The sequence below is a fragment of the Prionailurus bengalensis genome, chromosome D3, assembly GCF_016509475.1.
Source record: "Prionailurus bengalensis isolate Pbe53 chromosome D3, Fcat_Pben_1.1_paternal_pri, whole genome shotgun sequence".
Lineage (NCBI taxonomy): Eukaryota > Metazoa > Chordata > Mammalia > Carnivora > Felidae > Prionailurus > Prionailurus bengalensis.
This window is the reverse complement of record NC_057356.1, coordinates 65,131,353-65,148,184: the sequence shown is the minus strand read 5'-3', so window position 1 is coordinate 65,148,184 and position 16,832 is coordinate 65,131,353. Positions and strand designations below refer to the sequence as shown.

The 16,832-nt window shown below is 45.1% G+C and overlaps 1 protein-coding gene across 1 annotated transcript in view; it reads right to left on the bottom strand.

The window, feature by feature from the left end:
• SETBP1 (SET binding protein 1) overlaps nucleotides 1–16,832 on the bottom strand; it is a 377,247-nt gene that overhangs the window by 234,006 nt on the left and 126,409 nt on the right. The window lies entirely within an intron of this gene.

Genomic DNA, 16,832 nt, shown 5'->3' with positions numbered 1-16,832 from the left:
GCACTGGGTCAGTAGGGTATGACAATAAAAAACAAATGTGAATGGAGAAACCTCCCTTAGAAAGGATATAATCTAGTGTACCTGCCACATTAAAAAGCCATACAAGTGAATCACACAAATCATACAAAACCCTTTACATGATGTTGTATGAAGCGAATGACCAGGTATTAGGCAGAGTGTACCAGAGATGAGACGTGTACTGGCTCTTAGAGACAGGTTGCTCTGTGAGGGATCCAGCAGAGGGGAGGCTTGAGATGAACACTGAAGGATGGGTGGACTGTAAGAGCAGCCAAGAGGCAGGGGGGCTGCCATCTTCAGATCCATACTCTCCTCCCCTATCCCCCACCCTCCACCTTCCAAGGCACCACAACTAGTCTCAGGATTTGTGCAGGGGTATAGAGATGGGACCTGGGTGGAGTTTGGGATGACAGAGACATTGTCAGGACACTGGAGAGTCATCCCCTCAGCCACTTGGAATTATTGCCATAGTTGCTCTTTTTTTTTTTTTTTAATGTTTTATTTATTTTTGAGACAGAGAGAGAGACAGAGCATGAGCAGGGGAGAGGCCGAGAGAGAGGGAGACACAGAATCGGAAGCAGGCTCCAGGCTCTGAGCTGTCAGCACACAGCCCGATGCAGGGCTCAAACTCATGAACTGTGAGATCATGACCTGAGCCGAAGTCGGATGCTCAACCGACTGAGACACCCAGGTGCCCCAGCCATGGTTGCTCTCCAGCCAAACTGCTTTTGCACTGAAGATTCATCAAATATTGTTCTCTTTTGCATTCAACTAATCCCATTGCTCACCTCAAGAACATGTAACAACTAAGCAGTATGATGAAGAGAAAAGTCAAATTGCTTCTTACTTGTGAATCAAGGGCACTGGCCTCCAAGATCGTTTTGGTTCTCATACTTAACATTATCTGCATTTCTACTTCTTTGGCACTTGGCTAATAAAGATCATTCCTATTTCCCTTTTGCACAAAAGCCCCCATTTGAAAAGCAATGAATCTGTGTTTTTGCAAGGTTTCAACTTCCTTGACCTAAGAGTGACCTCTTAGGCCCTTCTGTATTGCTCTTGCATGTTCTAGAATGGCTTCCTGTTGGTATGTGGTACTGACACCCCCAACTCATAAGCCTTAGTGGATACAAGTCCTGATCACAAAGCAAATGTTTTCAGCACAAAATAATAAGGCTAGGCATAAAAAAAAATGCCACCTATGTCCTGCTAAATAAAAGATGTGTTCTTCAGTTATTCATTTTCTTAAAATAGAACCACAATTACTAGAACAGGGAGGGAGAACCTAGCATTGGTTTTTGTTTTGTTAGGTATTCTCCCCCAGATGGATGGAAGCATGTATCTTTTTCATTAATATCACCTGCAAGAAAACAAAGCTAGGAATGTTTATTTCTTTTTAGGCTATTAAATGCTAACAGCTTTCAGGTAACCAATATCTACTCTAGGATTTAGAGTCTGCTTGATATTTTGTGTAGGCAGCCATATATTCTAATGAATATCTCATAAGGAGCTAAGCAAAGGTAAAGTCTTTTTTATTTCTATACTCAAACTGGAAACAATTGCATAGTTGGTGACTCTGGGCCATAGCCATGCATGTACCTGTGAGGAAGAGCATTGGGGGACATCTCATTCAGAGACCTAGGTTTTCAATGATAGACCAGCCATTGTCATGCACCACCTCTGTCACAGTAGGGAGTGAGCTAGAGTCCAGTTCTCCAGGCTGACACCTGTAGTATCTTCAGCGGGGGCAGCTGGAGGGTGAGGCTGGTTGGACAGGAGGGTTATTAGTAAAGGAGGTTGCAAAGAATTGCAGTCTCGTAGCCTAAATGTAACCTAGTCACTTTTTTCCACAGCAGGTGGTGGATTCTACAAGGAATTAGGGAATCAATACCTGAAGAATTGAAACACCTATGACATTTTGATTGGAATTTGTTTACTAATCAGTGGTTTAGTATCTATCAACTGTCAATTATTTTAGGATGTAAATTGAAATTGGTAAGTATTCATATTAAAGACACTGCAAGAAGCTATGAAAACATGCTAGAAGATAAAAAAGGGAGCACAACATGATTGTTTTTCTTAAGAAGCTATAATTTTCCAGATTACAATTCATCACCTGGACTGCCTGGTGATGAAGAAGTTGGGGATAGGTAGCCCTGAACTTAAATAACTCTTCTCACACTCCCTATAAGAAAAAAAGGGATGCTAGGTCAAACTAAAGGTCCACAAAGGCAAATATTCTCCCCAAATCAGTCATGCTTCAACCTGGATCACTCCACTCTGCAGAGCCTAAGTCACTGTCATACTGATAAATGCAGTTACTCAACCGGCAAACAATGATTGAACAGTTACAAGGAAATCAAAGAAATAAAAGGAGAGATAGTGGATTTTAATCAGTAGAGGTATATCCTTTGTATAGTGGCTCCAGAGAACCACAGCCCATTCTGCCTTTCTGCTCTACACAGAGCCACACCAGAATGAGCTGTGCATCCACAGAGGTGGGATACAGCTCCCCAAGACAGGTGTCCCTAGCGAGGAACAACACACAAATCCCCAGATATGCCGATGGGATCCATATCCTTGATGATCAGCCCTGATTCTGAGGACATTCTTTTGAACGCTCAACTGAAATATGCTTCTTTTTATTTCCACCCATGGTTCTTCCCCACCCACTGCTGTGAAAGACCAGGAGCCAGTCTATTCCAATATATTCAACAATACTACAAGCACTTACTTAACACAGCCATGTGTCAGGAACAGAGGAGTAGGAGGGGAGTCCAAAGCCTTTAAGAAACCAAAGCAGAAGAAAGACAGGTGCATAAACAGGAAAAGGGAAACAGGAAAAATGAATTCTTTATTAGAAGGATGGCTGGAGCATGGGAGCAGCTATAGGTGAGGATGCAAATCTTCTTCTGGAGAAAGCAGAGACAGCTAAGCTTGGAAAGTCTCTGAATAGGTCAATTCTAGACAGAGGGAGCACTGCATACAAATGCACAGGGGTAGAGAAAGATAAAGAATGTCTGAGGAAATTCAGGACAATGCCAGGTGCAAAGGAAAGAGACATAAGATTGTAAAGAGCTTGGATTCTGCTTTACAGAGTTTGGATTTTATTCTGTAGGTGTTGTGGAGCCAGTAGGGGTCTTTAAGCAACACCTTTCTGGGCGGTGGGCAAAGAAGGAATAAATGTCCTGATTTTATATATGAAAACAATTGCAGCACATAGAGATTATGTCTGAGGGCAGTCAGCCAGTGAGGTTTGGAACATAGGTCTCCCTACTCCTAACCCAGACTGCTTTCCACCAACACAGGCTGTTTCCAGAGTCAATGTATCTTTGTGGGAAGCAATATATCTCTCCGGACATCCTGTGGGAAGCAGAATCCTTACCTGCCAATAAGAAATTGTAATCCTCTTACTTCTATGAAAGGAAATGTTACTTTGATGGCTCCCAAGCTACCAGGTATACATTTCTCTCAAGTCACTTACCAGAATGTCACTGTGACGATACATCCATCTGTCTTACTGTACTAAATCGTGAGCTCCTTGAAATCGGAGACTGTGTCTTCAGTCAGTCTCTGAGACAAGTGTTAACTGAGCAATCACCATGTCCCAGGCACTGTGCTAGACACGCAGTATTTCCCTCTAAGTGAACTAGACATGGCTTCTGTCCACCAGAGCCATTTCATCCCCGTATTTCCAGTGCTTGGGCATGGGGGTCGATGAAAAAAGTGTGTGTGAATGATGGAGTGGGTAGAGCAGGGAGTGCTATTTTTTCCCTCAACATCACAGAGGTTTCCTGAAGTTGTGCCCTGTGTGTGCACAGCTTGCAGAGGACAAAAAGCCTGAGTGTAAAGCCCTGCCCACATCCCCACCCCCGCCCCTGCCTCCCCCACCATTCAGAAACGCTGGGCTGAGGATGGAGGCACACACCAGGCTAGACTTCACAGGCCCAGGCCAGATAGAGGATAAGCAGGTGCCAGAACTCCTTCTGTCTGGTGGCCAGGAAAACACCGCATCAGAAGCTCCAAGACTTAGGAAAGTAAGGAGCGGATGCCTTCACTGCCTTCTAATGTCTTCCCCTGGTCCATTTATGATTCTTACCTACCTTGCGTGATCGAGGAAGAAACTAAAGCCCTGAAACAGGGAAACCACTGGGCTGTAGGTTGAGCACTGGGCTCCAGAACCCAAGCTCCAGTCATGTTACTGCCCACCTGCCACGTGGCGCTCAGCTGGGTGGCTCTAAGCCCAGCTGGGGCTGGCCTGGTGAGGAATGTTCTCCTGCTGAGCAAGCCAGAAAGAGCCGCCAGCAACTGCTGCCACTCCCCCACGAACCAGCCAGCCTCCTTAAGCCCCATGGACTAGCAGGCCTGGTACAGCTTCCAGCTGCCAGCCCATTCCACCACCAGCAGTGACTGGCAAGTACCACAGGGCACCCCTTTTTGTGAAAGAGTAAGCCTGCCTGCCCAGACCTGGCCATGGTCTTTACCTTTTGCTGTTGCTTGGGATCAGTTCAATTTTCCTTGTCCTCAGGGTGTACACGTGGGATACATGCAAACCTACTTCATTCTGGAACAATCTTTCTCAGTGGAAATTCTTAGTATCCACTTCCTACCTGCTGGCTGTATTTTAACCCGAGTGCAGCATGATCACCTGAGCCAAGGCAGATCCAGGCAGTGTCCACTTTCTTTTTCTTTTTTTGTATCCATATGAGATGATGGATGTTAACTAAACTCACTGTGAAAATCATTTCACAATACACACAAGTCAAATCATTACACTGTACACCTTAAATTTAAACAGTGCTTATATCCTAATTACATCTCAGTAAAACTAGGGAAATAAAAGAAAAACACTGGATCCCCAATACAAGGTTCTGACTGTGAGTCTCACTTCTGCAGCCTGCTCAGTACCTTGAGTAGGCTATTAACCTCTGGACTATAGTGTCCTACTACAATACAGGGGTGCCCTCTGTTACCACTCAGGAGGCTGTAAAGATTGAGAGAAAGGGCTTCCATTTCTGTTTGCACCTCCACCTACTTCCAAAAATGTTTGTGTGACTGTCTGAAAAGAAGGAAACATAAGCTAGTAAGACTTACTATAAAAAGAAAAGCTCCACTGCTATGCAGAGGAAGGATGAGAAGGGAAAATTATACCCACACTCTCAGATGACGGAGTGGTGGGTGAGTGTTCCTCAGTTCTCATGGGAGAGGGCATGAGCTCTGGCCGTATCTGGTGCTTGATCTTGGTGATCAAAGGAAACCAGGTGATGGCCCACCCCCAACTAAAGGTGACATTTTGATTCATCTTTGGAAAACTAACATGACACAAATATCAAGAGGTAAAAGGGACGTCTATTTCTCACTCTCAAGTATCTGTCCTAATGAAACAATCCCAGAGAATAAAAAGCTACCTACAAAATTATTTGCCTGCTTTCAAAAGTCCAATAATAGCAGACTATTAAAACAAATGTGGGGCATGTGTGTGTGTGTGTATGTGTATGTGTGTGCTCAGTGAAATATTATCTAGTCACTAAAATCACTAACAACAAATGGAGAAGTATTTGTGACAATATTTTTTGAAAATTTTTTATGTTTTTATTTTATTTTTGAGAGAGAGAGAGAGAGAGAAGTTGGGGGCGGGGGGAGGGAGGGAGGGGCTGAGAGAGACACACAGAATCCAAAGCAGGCTCCAGACTCTGAGCTGTCAGCACAGAGCCTGATGTGGGGCTCGAACTCACTGACTATGAGATCATGACCTGAGCTGAAGTGGGACGCCCAACCGATTGAGGCACCCAGGTGCCCTGTACTTGTGACAATATTAAGTGAAAGCAAATTCACAGGGATAGAAACAATGACTGGAGCACTGAAGCATGTTTTCACAGACAGAGATGGTTAGAAGGGCACTGTAACAACTGAACATAATCCCATTAAATGTGTGAGTGTGTGTGTGTGTGTGTATTTCTTTTCTTTTCATGAAAAGAACTCTCAGAACGTTCTTATAAATGCCTTTGTGAAAATAACAAACATCAAAGAAATAATCCTTCATGTCCCCTGGGTCTCTGTGTAGGCCACCTTTAACTTTGCAAGAGGTAGGCAGGTATGATTTCAATCTTCTCAAAAGTGATTCACATCAGTGGAATGGGGGCAGGAGTTAAGACACTGAATGAAACCCACTAAGGACACTTGTCACCTTGGCAACCTTTGGTCACTACCCCAATGGCCATGGACACCAGCTGTAAACCAAAGGAGTCCGTGCATCAGAGTGGAAAGCACGCTGTTCTGAGGGTCTTGGGCTCACTACTGCCTGACCTTGGCCAAAGTCATTTCATAGTTCTAGCCTCATTTCCTCATCTGCAAAACAAGGAGGCTGAGATCAACAAAGTCCGAAGTCCTTCTTTTTTTAAGGTTCAGTGATTTTATGATCCTCTGCATTGCCACTGGAATAAATTTCTTTTTTTATATATGAAACAGTTTGTAATGAAATATCTCTATAATTAAAAAAACAAACACCTGCCTCTCAAAAGACAACACAGACTAACAAAAGAGTGTGTAACATGGTGTTAGACAAGGTTTCAAATCCAGGCCTGCCACTTCCTGTTTAGGAGATCACTTAACACTGGGGTAAAAGAGGATTAAATGTGATAATTTACAAAACTCAACATGGATGCAGAGTGATGGAGACACCTGCTTGAAACAGGTAAGTCTGCAGCAAATAAACAGCAAGATATAGAAGTCCTATGCAATAACCCACCTATTCTTGGAAGATCTGAAGATGCTCTGAAAGGTTGTAGATTTCCAAGAACCATAAAGGTTATAGATTTCCAAGAACCAGAAGAAAGGTCATAGATTTTTCAACACAGTTCGGATTTCTCAGTTCACATAATCTGATGGCTCACTGTCCCCAGGACACACATGTCCCAGGTTTTGTTCGGAAGTGTGGCTGCCCACAGTGCACCTCCTGGCTCCGCAGAGACCCACAATCATCCAAGACCAAGATGACTGATTTTAAAGTGGTTATAGTCACCACACACTTTCCCCACGCATGTATAATGCTCAAGTGCAATGCTCATTATTTGGCCAGATTCTTGCCTGGGTTCTGCGTTAGGGTAGTCAAATGGACAATGACAGACACTGGACATTATATTTTTGAGTCCCCAGTATTTAACCATGTGACCCTAGGAAAGTCACTTGCCCAGTCTGGGCTGTGGTTGCCTGGTGAGGAGGCTGGTCTGCAACATAATTAAGCCTCCAGCTTTCTTTTTTTTAAATTTTTTTTTTCAACGTTTATTTATTTTTGGGACAGAGAGAGACAGAGCATGAACGGGGGAGGGGCAGAGAGAGAGGGAGTCACAGAATCGGAAACAGGCTCCAGGCTCTGAGCCATCAGCCCAGAGCCCGACGCGGGGCTCGAACTCACGGACCGCGAGATCGTGACCTGGCTGAAGTCGGACGCTTAACCGACTGCGCCACCCAGGCGCCCCAAGCCTCCAGCTTTCAAATGCAATGTTTCTTTCTTACCAGCCTGCACTCCTAGCAAAGTCTCTTGGCTCTCCCCTTACCCCTACACTAAGTCATTTGGATCCATGGCCTCTTGGTTTTACCCTCAAGGATGCAGCTGGGCTGGTGCTGTGTGCAGATTTGCTACTTGTCAATTGAGGGAATGCACAAAATGAGCCCGAAGATTCCTAAATGCTGTCTGGATTTAATCCAGGGCAATATTATTATCTGACCCCAAACAGAACAAGCCCTGGAAGATGGTCAATTTCCTTAAGTCGGTGGCTGGATCCATGTTTAATGCGTTCTTGTCAGCTCAAAGCAAGACACACAGTATTCTGGGTCAGGAAGAGGTGAAAGGACCCACTGGGGAAGAAGGGAGTGTGGAGAGTAATCAATTTAAAAGATATTTTGTAAAAAATTCTAAGTGCTTTTTTGTTAAAACTCAGTCTAGAAGAATAAAAACTTAAAGGGGAGGGGGACAATGTGGGTGATGAGCTGAGGGGCCCTATTGCACTGAACACAGGCCTCTGACAGATTGTAAAAGCAGGCAGCTGAGGACTCATTCAGAGAAAGGCTGTACTTCTCTCTGCAACGCCCTGGTGTCCACAGAGGGGCTGTGTCTTGTCTTGATAACTGGACATCGATGGGAAAATTCCCTTCCAGTAAAGGTAGGCAGAGAGGTATCACTGAAGTACAAAACTCACCACTGGCCTTTTGTAGAATTTGGCCAGCCCCTCCCCAGAGGGCTCCCTCCTTCCTCCTTCTGCACCTTCTCCCCTCAGCCAGCTGCAGACCTCTGTCCACATTTTCCCAAGATAATGTTTTCACAACTGCCCCTGCAGTCTGGCCCCTGGGTCGTTCCCAAGTATTTGCAATGTAACCTTGGCCTGCACCTGCTACACAGCCCCTCTCCTTCTCTCCCCCTTCAGGGGTCTACCCTGAAGAGGGTCTACCCCCTCCCCCCACCCCCACCCCCCATTAGCGGGTTCCCAGGCAGGTGACACCACAGAATGAAAAAGGCCAGTGAAGGCTGCAATCTCCTGGCCTGCCTGCCCTGCCTGCCCCTGCCTGCCCTGCTCTGGCTTTTGCAGGAAGCTCCCTGGGAGCCCCTCCCACTTCTCCCCTCTCTAGGCCAGGCCTTCTCTCATCTGTTGTCCCTCGGTTCCCAGGCTCTCTCTCTACTGTTTCTCTAATTTGTTTATTGATTTGGGGAATCAAATCACTTTTGTTCAGCCAAAGAGACAGCCTGGTGTTACAGAGAGTGCATTCACTTGGAATCAGGGAAGCTGTATTAGACACAGACTCAGGCCACTGGGCTGGAGGGTCCTCCTAGATCATGTCTTTCAAGCCTGTCACTTCACAGATGAAGACACAGAAGGCCCAGAGAGGCTACAGCCCTGTCACTAAGCATGTGTGTGTCCTGAGGCTGTCTTTTTGCCTGTCTGGGTCTCAGGGTCCTCACCTGCCTGGCAACAGAAACATATGTTTCAGCTTCAAAGAAAATCTGGAAGACTGCAATCATATCGGTTGACCAAAGCGGTAAATGTGTAATCCTGGCTCCACCTTCATTCTTTCCAGCAGGGTTCTATCTGTCACCCTGCTGACTCCACAAGCTTGTAAGACAGGGATACAAGAGACAGACACAGACTAGAAGCTACCAGACGCCCATATCACACAGGGATATTAAACACGGGTATTAGTAGCAAAAGGCAGTGTCAACCATAACATCAGCAACCAAAAAATGGTGCTTATGGGAGGTAAGTATCTGTTAACTAATCTTACCCTGCTAAACATTTCAGAATATGTATGTGCAGCAAATTATCACATTGTACACCTTAAATGACACAATGTGTATACATCAACGGTATCTCAATAAAATGGGGGGGGGTGCTATCAAAAAACCTCAAATTTCTGGAACCCCAGCCCCAAGAAAATGACCCAAGTAAACAGTGGCAATAAGTCTTAATTGGATAATCTGAATTTCTATTGCCCACGTCTGCCTTCTTTGACCCTAGGAAGCAGGTGTGGACCCATCCTTAGAGCACTCCCTCAAATCTGACTCACAGTGTCAAGTTCAATTCAAACCCCTGCTAACAGCTCCCATCTCTGAATTCTGAAGCCTCGATGACTTTTACCACACACCTGAGTGTCAGATTGTGCGGTCTAATTTTTGTGTCTTCATCCAGACAGAGATGCGTCCTTAAGGACCGGAATTACATACTCCCCTATCATACCTCAGTACCTGACACTGGGCACATGGTAAAATCTTAGCAAGTATCAGCTGACTGATTTCCAAACTGAGGAGAGAACAGGAATCCAAGTATACACTGAGCTCCTGGCACTTTCCATGTCAAGCCCAAGAGCTCCGCATCTTTCCACCCAGTCCTCCCTGGCCAAAAAGATACTTCCGATGCCAGCAGCAGAACACATAGCCCAATTTACGAGATTTCAATTCACATTAAGTGCTAAACAGGATTCGACGTCCCTGAATTCCATAGGTTTCTTGTTCGTAAGCCACCCTCACACACCTGTATTCCTGCTATATCACCAATCAGGTGAACCTTTTCTACAAATATGATTGTCAAATGCAATCCAATTTAAAAAATTCTGCTCATATTTTGACCTCCTGGAATACCATGCACAGCTGCACAAGTTGTACACTGCACAATATCAGGGGCAATAGTTCACAGTGCAGCAAGCTTGCATCTGTCTCCTCCCTGAAGCTTCAAGTACTTCTGCTCAGAGGGTCTGACTCTAAAGGACTTAGCATTGGGTCCACTAATCAAACATCCAGTTAAATAGGAAGGAAATTTTATTTAATCTCTGCTTGCCACTGGACGCTCCTACTTCCTAGGCCGCCTAAAATTTGCCATCATTTAAGCTAATAGATAATATTTCTGCTTTGCCAATTCTGAGTGTGTAAGAAGCCACAGAGAACTCTTACCCTCTTTATTGTAATAAATTAACCTTTACGGAACCAGAGGCATTTGACTTCACCCTTGGGCTGGGATTTTTATTAAATTTCTTCTGATTCCTTTGAGCCAAAGGTCCTCACAACTGTACACAGCAACCTCCACTTCCACTTGCACTACCTTGAGCCTGAAGAGAAAGGAAATCTTAGCCTCTTCTCCATCCTCTGCCTCCTGTGCTTCCTATCTCAACCCAGCAGGAGGGCAAATGCAAGACTTATGGCTGAATAAAGAACGAGAAGCCTTGGGGCACCTGGTGGCTCAGTCCATTAAGTATCTGACTCTTGCTTTCGGCTCAGGTCATGATCCCACAATTCGTAGGTTCGAGCCCCACATCAGGCTCCATGCTGACAGTGAGAAGCCTGCTCGGAATTCTCTCTCCCTCCATCTCTGCCCCTCCTTTGCTCATGCCAATGCACACATGTTCTCTCTCTCTTTCACTCTCAAAATAAATAAACATTAAAAGAAGAAGAAGAAGAAGAAGAAGAAGAAGAAGAAGAAGAAGAAGAGGAAGAAGAAGCAGCTTTACAACTGGTGTGTCAGTGGAACCCCTTCTAGAACTCAGACACAGAAGGAGTGTTGAATCTGGACCCTCACCGATGAGGGTGAGCAAAGTGTGCTGAAAGAGCGAGGGGGAAGGAAGAGAGGACAAAGCTTGGGGTGGCCTTCATAACCAGGGAAAGGCCCTAGCTCCAGAGAGGGATCAGTCTACCTTAAGTCGAGCATATCGTCCGGAAAAACATTCACCCATGTTCTGAGGATGAAGGACTGACTTCCTGGTGTGTGGAATCCAACCATCATCTAACCTGGAGACAGAGCCACTCCAATGAGCCCCTCCACCTCCACATCACTAGAACTCAAGTCTCATACCAACTTCAAGAGGCAAGAGTGCCCTCCCTTACTTTACATGTAAGGAAATGGAAGTTTGAAGACTTTCTGTTCTCAGCTAGAGACCTCAGAACAGAACTAAACTCAAGTCTCAGTGGCTCTAAAGTTATTTCCTTTTACCTCATTCTGTGGTCAAATGCTTTATTTTCCTGACCATCTGAAGAATCTGCTATCAAAGTCATCACTTTTCTCTTTGACTACCCTTCACTCTTGTGCATGTCTCCATTTTGGACGAAGAACCTGCCTCTCCAACAAAAGGGCATGAGTCCCGAGGGCAGAAAACAGGTCACTACATGCTATGGGGCCAGTCTGATCTCTGAAGCTGATCTCCTCTCCCCACACAGAAACCTCTATTTCCACAAGAACTATCTTGCATCTGGTGCAGGTTTAACATGAGGCAGATTCTGGATGTATTTTTATAGAACTCTGCCCAAACCAAATACGGCAGAGGTAGCTTCTGGAAGATGCTATCCTCTCCTTTTGGGTGAGGTTCTCTGTTCCCACTTTCCCCACTACCCCTATACTTGCATGGGGTTAGGTGCCCCTTCTTTGCTCCTTCAGGCTTTGCCTCAGGCCACTTTCTGCCTCGATCTCCTGCAAGGCGGGGGGTTCCTGGAGAACAAGGAACCTTGACCTTACTCATCATTGTACTTCTAGCCTATGGGACTTGGAAACTTTAGCACCTGATCAGGGGTGTTTCTAAACTCCATAAGGGAACCTGACCAAAAGGACTTACGGATCTGACTGGCAGAGAAGGCCACCAGCACTATTCTAACACCCCAGCAGATCTTGGGGGCCCAGGTTAACCTGTGAGCTGAAAACCCATTAGCATCCCCATGTCCAGAAACAGATGCAGACTATTTGGGTGTAAGCTCTCAGATGACCCTGAGGTTATGACTAAAATCTTAAAATCCACAGATCCCAGAACAGAGTATCTGGCACACTGTAGAATTACTATGTGTTTATGGAACAAATTAATTACTAAATACAAGTTGGATCGATCCCCACGTAGTCTCTCTTTCCTCAGAAGGCAAAGCTGTGCAGTTTCCCTTTTTAATGATTGGCAACATTGTAGACATGTAGAGCCTGCTAGAGCTGGGGGCTGATTCCAGTTTCTCATCTACAGATGGGACCACTGAGGTCCAAGATCTCACAGAAGGCTTTCTGCTCTCCGTCTAGTACACTGTCAGTGAGGCCACACTGTCATGCTCTGTAGGAAATCCGAGAGCCTGTGAGGCCTGTGGCTGAGACACGAAGCTCTTGGCTTCTTTCTTTGCATCTCCATCCAGCGCTTGTCTCTGAATAGAGAAGGAGAGCTTCCTCTAGGAAAGAGAAGAAAAAGCTTTCCCCCGCCCAGGCAGCAGCCAGAACTTTTTACATACTCTGACATTCTAGGAGAGAAGCCATCTTCATAGGGTATCTTCCAATGGTAACGCCTCAATTTCAAAGACAGTCTGAAAGGACACAGCGACAGAATGGACTGTTCAAGTTGAGTTTTGTTTGACTGTAGGGAACATCAGTGGGAAAGGATTCTCAGAGAAGCAGTTTAGTGCCTTCCTCCCCTTTTACAGCATGTCCCCTCTCTGTTCTCTGGGTATCTGATGCTCGAAATGAACACATCATTGACATGGGCCCAAAGAGACCTCCTGGAGTCACCCACTGTTAATGCCACAGAAGTGACAGTCTGAGCACCACCCCTGGCCAGTGGGATTTTCACATTAAAGAAAACAGTCTCAAAACAAGGGAAAGCCTAGGCCTGCTGAGTGTGGCATCCCCACACGCTAAGGCTCTCCTCCAGCTATAAATGTTTAGAAACACTGCCCCATGACTTGTCATTTTCCAGCTCACATGTTGGATTCATTGCAACTCACCTCTAGAAACTTGGTTTTCAAGGTGTTGGCAAGAGGCAATTCAAAGTGCGGTTGGGGACAAGCACCAATGTTGCCAAGGAAGAGGCAACTGTCCTGAGTCCAAGAAAAGGTGCTCAACCAGGCACCAGCAGATCCCTCTGGGCACCATGCCAAGCTGATGTGAAAAGCCAAATACAATGATTGGGAGAATAAAAAGTAGTGCTCATTTAATGAAACAATTCACCCCACAGGGGCGTTACAGACCATTTCTTCTTGCTCACCTGTTTTCTAGAGGAACCAAGGACTAAAAATCAATCAGAATTCTAACCAAATCATAGATGTCCAATGGGATCCTGTGTATCAATACAAAATGATTGAATCTGGGGGAGAAAAAAAACGAACTTATTCAAGTATTTTTAGGAATGAGACCAGTATCACTGTGGTACAAGGCACAACCTCTGCAGGTGTGTGTGTGTGTGTGTGTGTGTGTGTGTGTGTGTGTGTCTCCGTCTGTGTGTTTGTATGTTGGGGAAGGAGGAGTTTGAGAATTGAGGCAAAGAGTGATGTTGGCAAAGGCTCACACAGAGGCTTCCTCTCACGATCCTCATGACAACACTGCCCTCCATTCTGTGCCTCCCACAGTCCTTAACCCTACAAGCCCTGGGTGCATTGATGGGGCACCTGTCAGGCTGCCCAGTTAGGTATTCCTGGGCCTCCTAGAGCTCATTTCTATGGGGAACAAGACCAAGCTGTTATTCTCTGCTGAGCTAGCCGGTCATCCTGCTCAGAAAAGTCACCACACCAGCCTTAAGGAGCATGAGAAACGAATGACGTCTATGTGTGTCAGCTCTTGGACCAGCCATCCCAAGAATGCCCATCCCTGTTGGGACCCCCACCAACAGACAGTGACTGAAGGTCTCTTGCATACTGCAAGCCATGATAGGTTTGCACCACCGTATGGGGGCATGAGCTTCTGTGCTGCTTTAATCCTCCTCATGGCAGAAGGAAGAAAGACAAAGGCTGATATTCGGTGTCAATGCAAGGTTTAACTGCAGCTGTAAATAAAATTACTTTCTGTCCCCATCCTCCTTAGATCTGTTGGTTTCTTCAGCAGTCATGGTAAATGTTACATTTCAAAAATACAAACTCTACTTGGTAAGGTATGCTCCAAACACAGTGGGTAGAAGTTAGTATCACAGTCACATGACCGCACTGCAGAGGGAGGGTAAAAAATGATCAGGCTGACCGGAAAACTGTAACCTTTTTTTTGTTAGCCAGTTAAAAAAACGCACCATTTTCACTGGTGTCTCCCTCTTTCCACAAAGCATGTGAGCCACTGCCACAGGGACATACGTGGAATAACACATGTGCATGTCCACACATGTGAATGTGTACATGCATGTATTTATTTAAACATCTGTCTGGATGAGTGTCCAGAGAGACATGGGGCCAGATGGGTGGATGAGTTAAGAGTTGCAGCCCGGAAAATCTCTTGCTAGATGGGTTTTGTCTCTTCATAAGTAAATGCAGTATGCTACCTTTTCAAAGAATTTAAAATTTAAGGCCTGGTCTAAAATGCTGATAGCAAGTTGTCTGCAACAGACCCAAACAAAATAAGCAGAAAGTAGAAATCTATGTTTAAGCCCTGGCTCTGAGATAGACCATGAGCTATCGGGCACTTCCCCTTGGGGTCTCAGCTTTCTAACCTATAAAATGAGAAAGGTGGAAATTTGCTGGGGCAAGGACCCCTGCTCACAATTTTTTTTTTAATTTCATATGTCTCTCTTCAGAAAATACATATATTCACATTTGAATACAATTCTGTACAACATTCCAAGAGATTTATCACTTGAAGCCTCTCCCTGAATTAGGTGATACCCAGGATCCCTTCCGGCTTTGAAAAATTATTCTTTATATTTCTGAGCAAAAAAAAAGGGGGGGAGGAGGGGCCTATAGGCTTCCATTCAAATGTTTCTTTTCTTCAATCCCTCAACACAGTGATCTACATGCAAAGTTACATCAAATGTTCTAAAGTTCTATAAAACTGCTTCCCAAATCCAATGGACATGACATGTTAGGAAGCAAAAGATATTACAGTTAAGGTTTCCAATCCCTAAATCAAACCTTATTCACTCAGCTGTGAAAGTGATGGTCTATAAAGCCTTGGGAACTGGCATCTCCTATTCGACTCAGTTGGGGGGGGGGGGTCTCCTAACTGAAGTGCTGCTTGAATCTGATTGTGAATGGACACCAGGAAACCATGAAGACAGGGGCACATTTCTTTCAGCCCGATATTATAAAGTTAGTCTCCCTCCATCTTTGTAAAGGGGTTCTAGTATACTTTTCATTTCCAACCTTTACATAATTTTAGAATTTGGAAGGCACCTTGTACATTATCTAGTTCAGTATCTCCCTTGCAGATGAATGCTCAGAAAGGAGGACATTCACCAGATAGGGCTGGGACTCAAACTCAGTTCTATTGACTCTCAAATCTTTATTTTTTCCTTCCCTCGTCCCTTGCTGCCTATTTGAGAGGCCTCACACAGGAAAATAAAGCAGGTTGAATATGTGTTGGGAGGAGAGGAAAGGTGGAGATATTTTGTGAAATGAAGAAAAGGGTACCCAGGATAAGAGCTCTCCCGCTGTTTTCCTTTCCAACAAATGCAGTGATAAAATCCATTAAATCCATGGGGACCTGTACAAATGGGGGAGAAAATAACCCTTGCAGGGAGGCTCTAAGGGCAATTTCCCTTTTGCACAGCAGATGGGAGCCTGGAGGACTGTGTCAGTCCCAACACTGGCTGTTCTAACAGAGCATAGGGACTCTTGCTTTCTGCATTAGATTCTTTCCTGAAAAGGGTTATTCTGAGTGTTTCTATTTTATAACCTGCTTATTATCCCCTGACCCACAGGCTCCAGAGATTCTCTTGTCCATTTTGGCCAGATCTTTCATGAATCATGCCTCCTAACACTTGGGTTTGAGTTTCCTCCACTCCGCCCACCCCTCAGCTTTCCCCCCAACTTTTGGACACCAGGGTAATGAGCTGTGGCCAATGAGAGACAAAGCTCTTGTTTAAAGGAACAATATTATCTGTATGTGAGACTTCATTAAGGACAAATTGCCTGATGGAGTCTCTTCCCTAGATCCAGCAAAATGCTGGAGGCCATGGGTAACCCCTTGACCCATTTTTATGGGCCGGTTCCCTTTATATCCATTTCCCTCATAGAGCCAAGGAGTCTTTCAGGATGGCAGATTAATTTTCCTTTTAAAGTCTGAGATTAGGAACCACACACACACACATTACTTTTCCCTGAAACATGTTAATTCCAGACTGGGACACAAAGGTAATGTGTATTTATGGGATTCATATTTTGAACTTTTGGTTTTTCCTGGAGCTGACTTTGTAGGAGAATGAAGAGAAGTCTCATGTTTCTAGGGTCATCTAATTGCAGTTTTGAAAGTCAGATTACCCAGCGTCATCCAAACATTTCTTGCACACTCCTTCAGTCTGGTTCCCCAAACTCCTGCTACATCCTCCTGAATGTCCCCATCTGAACCTTCCAGTGCCTCAAAAGAAAAGCACAATATTCTCACTGGGGCAAGTGGAAACCT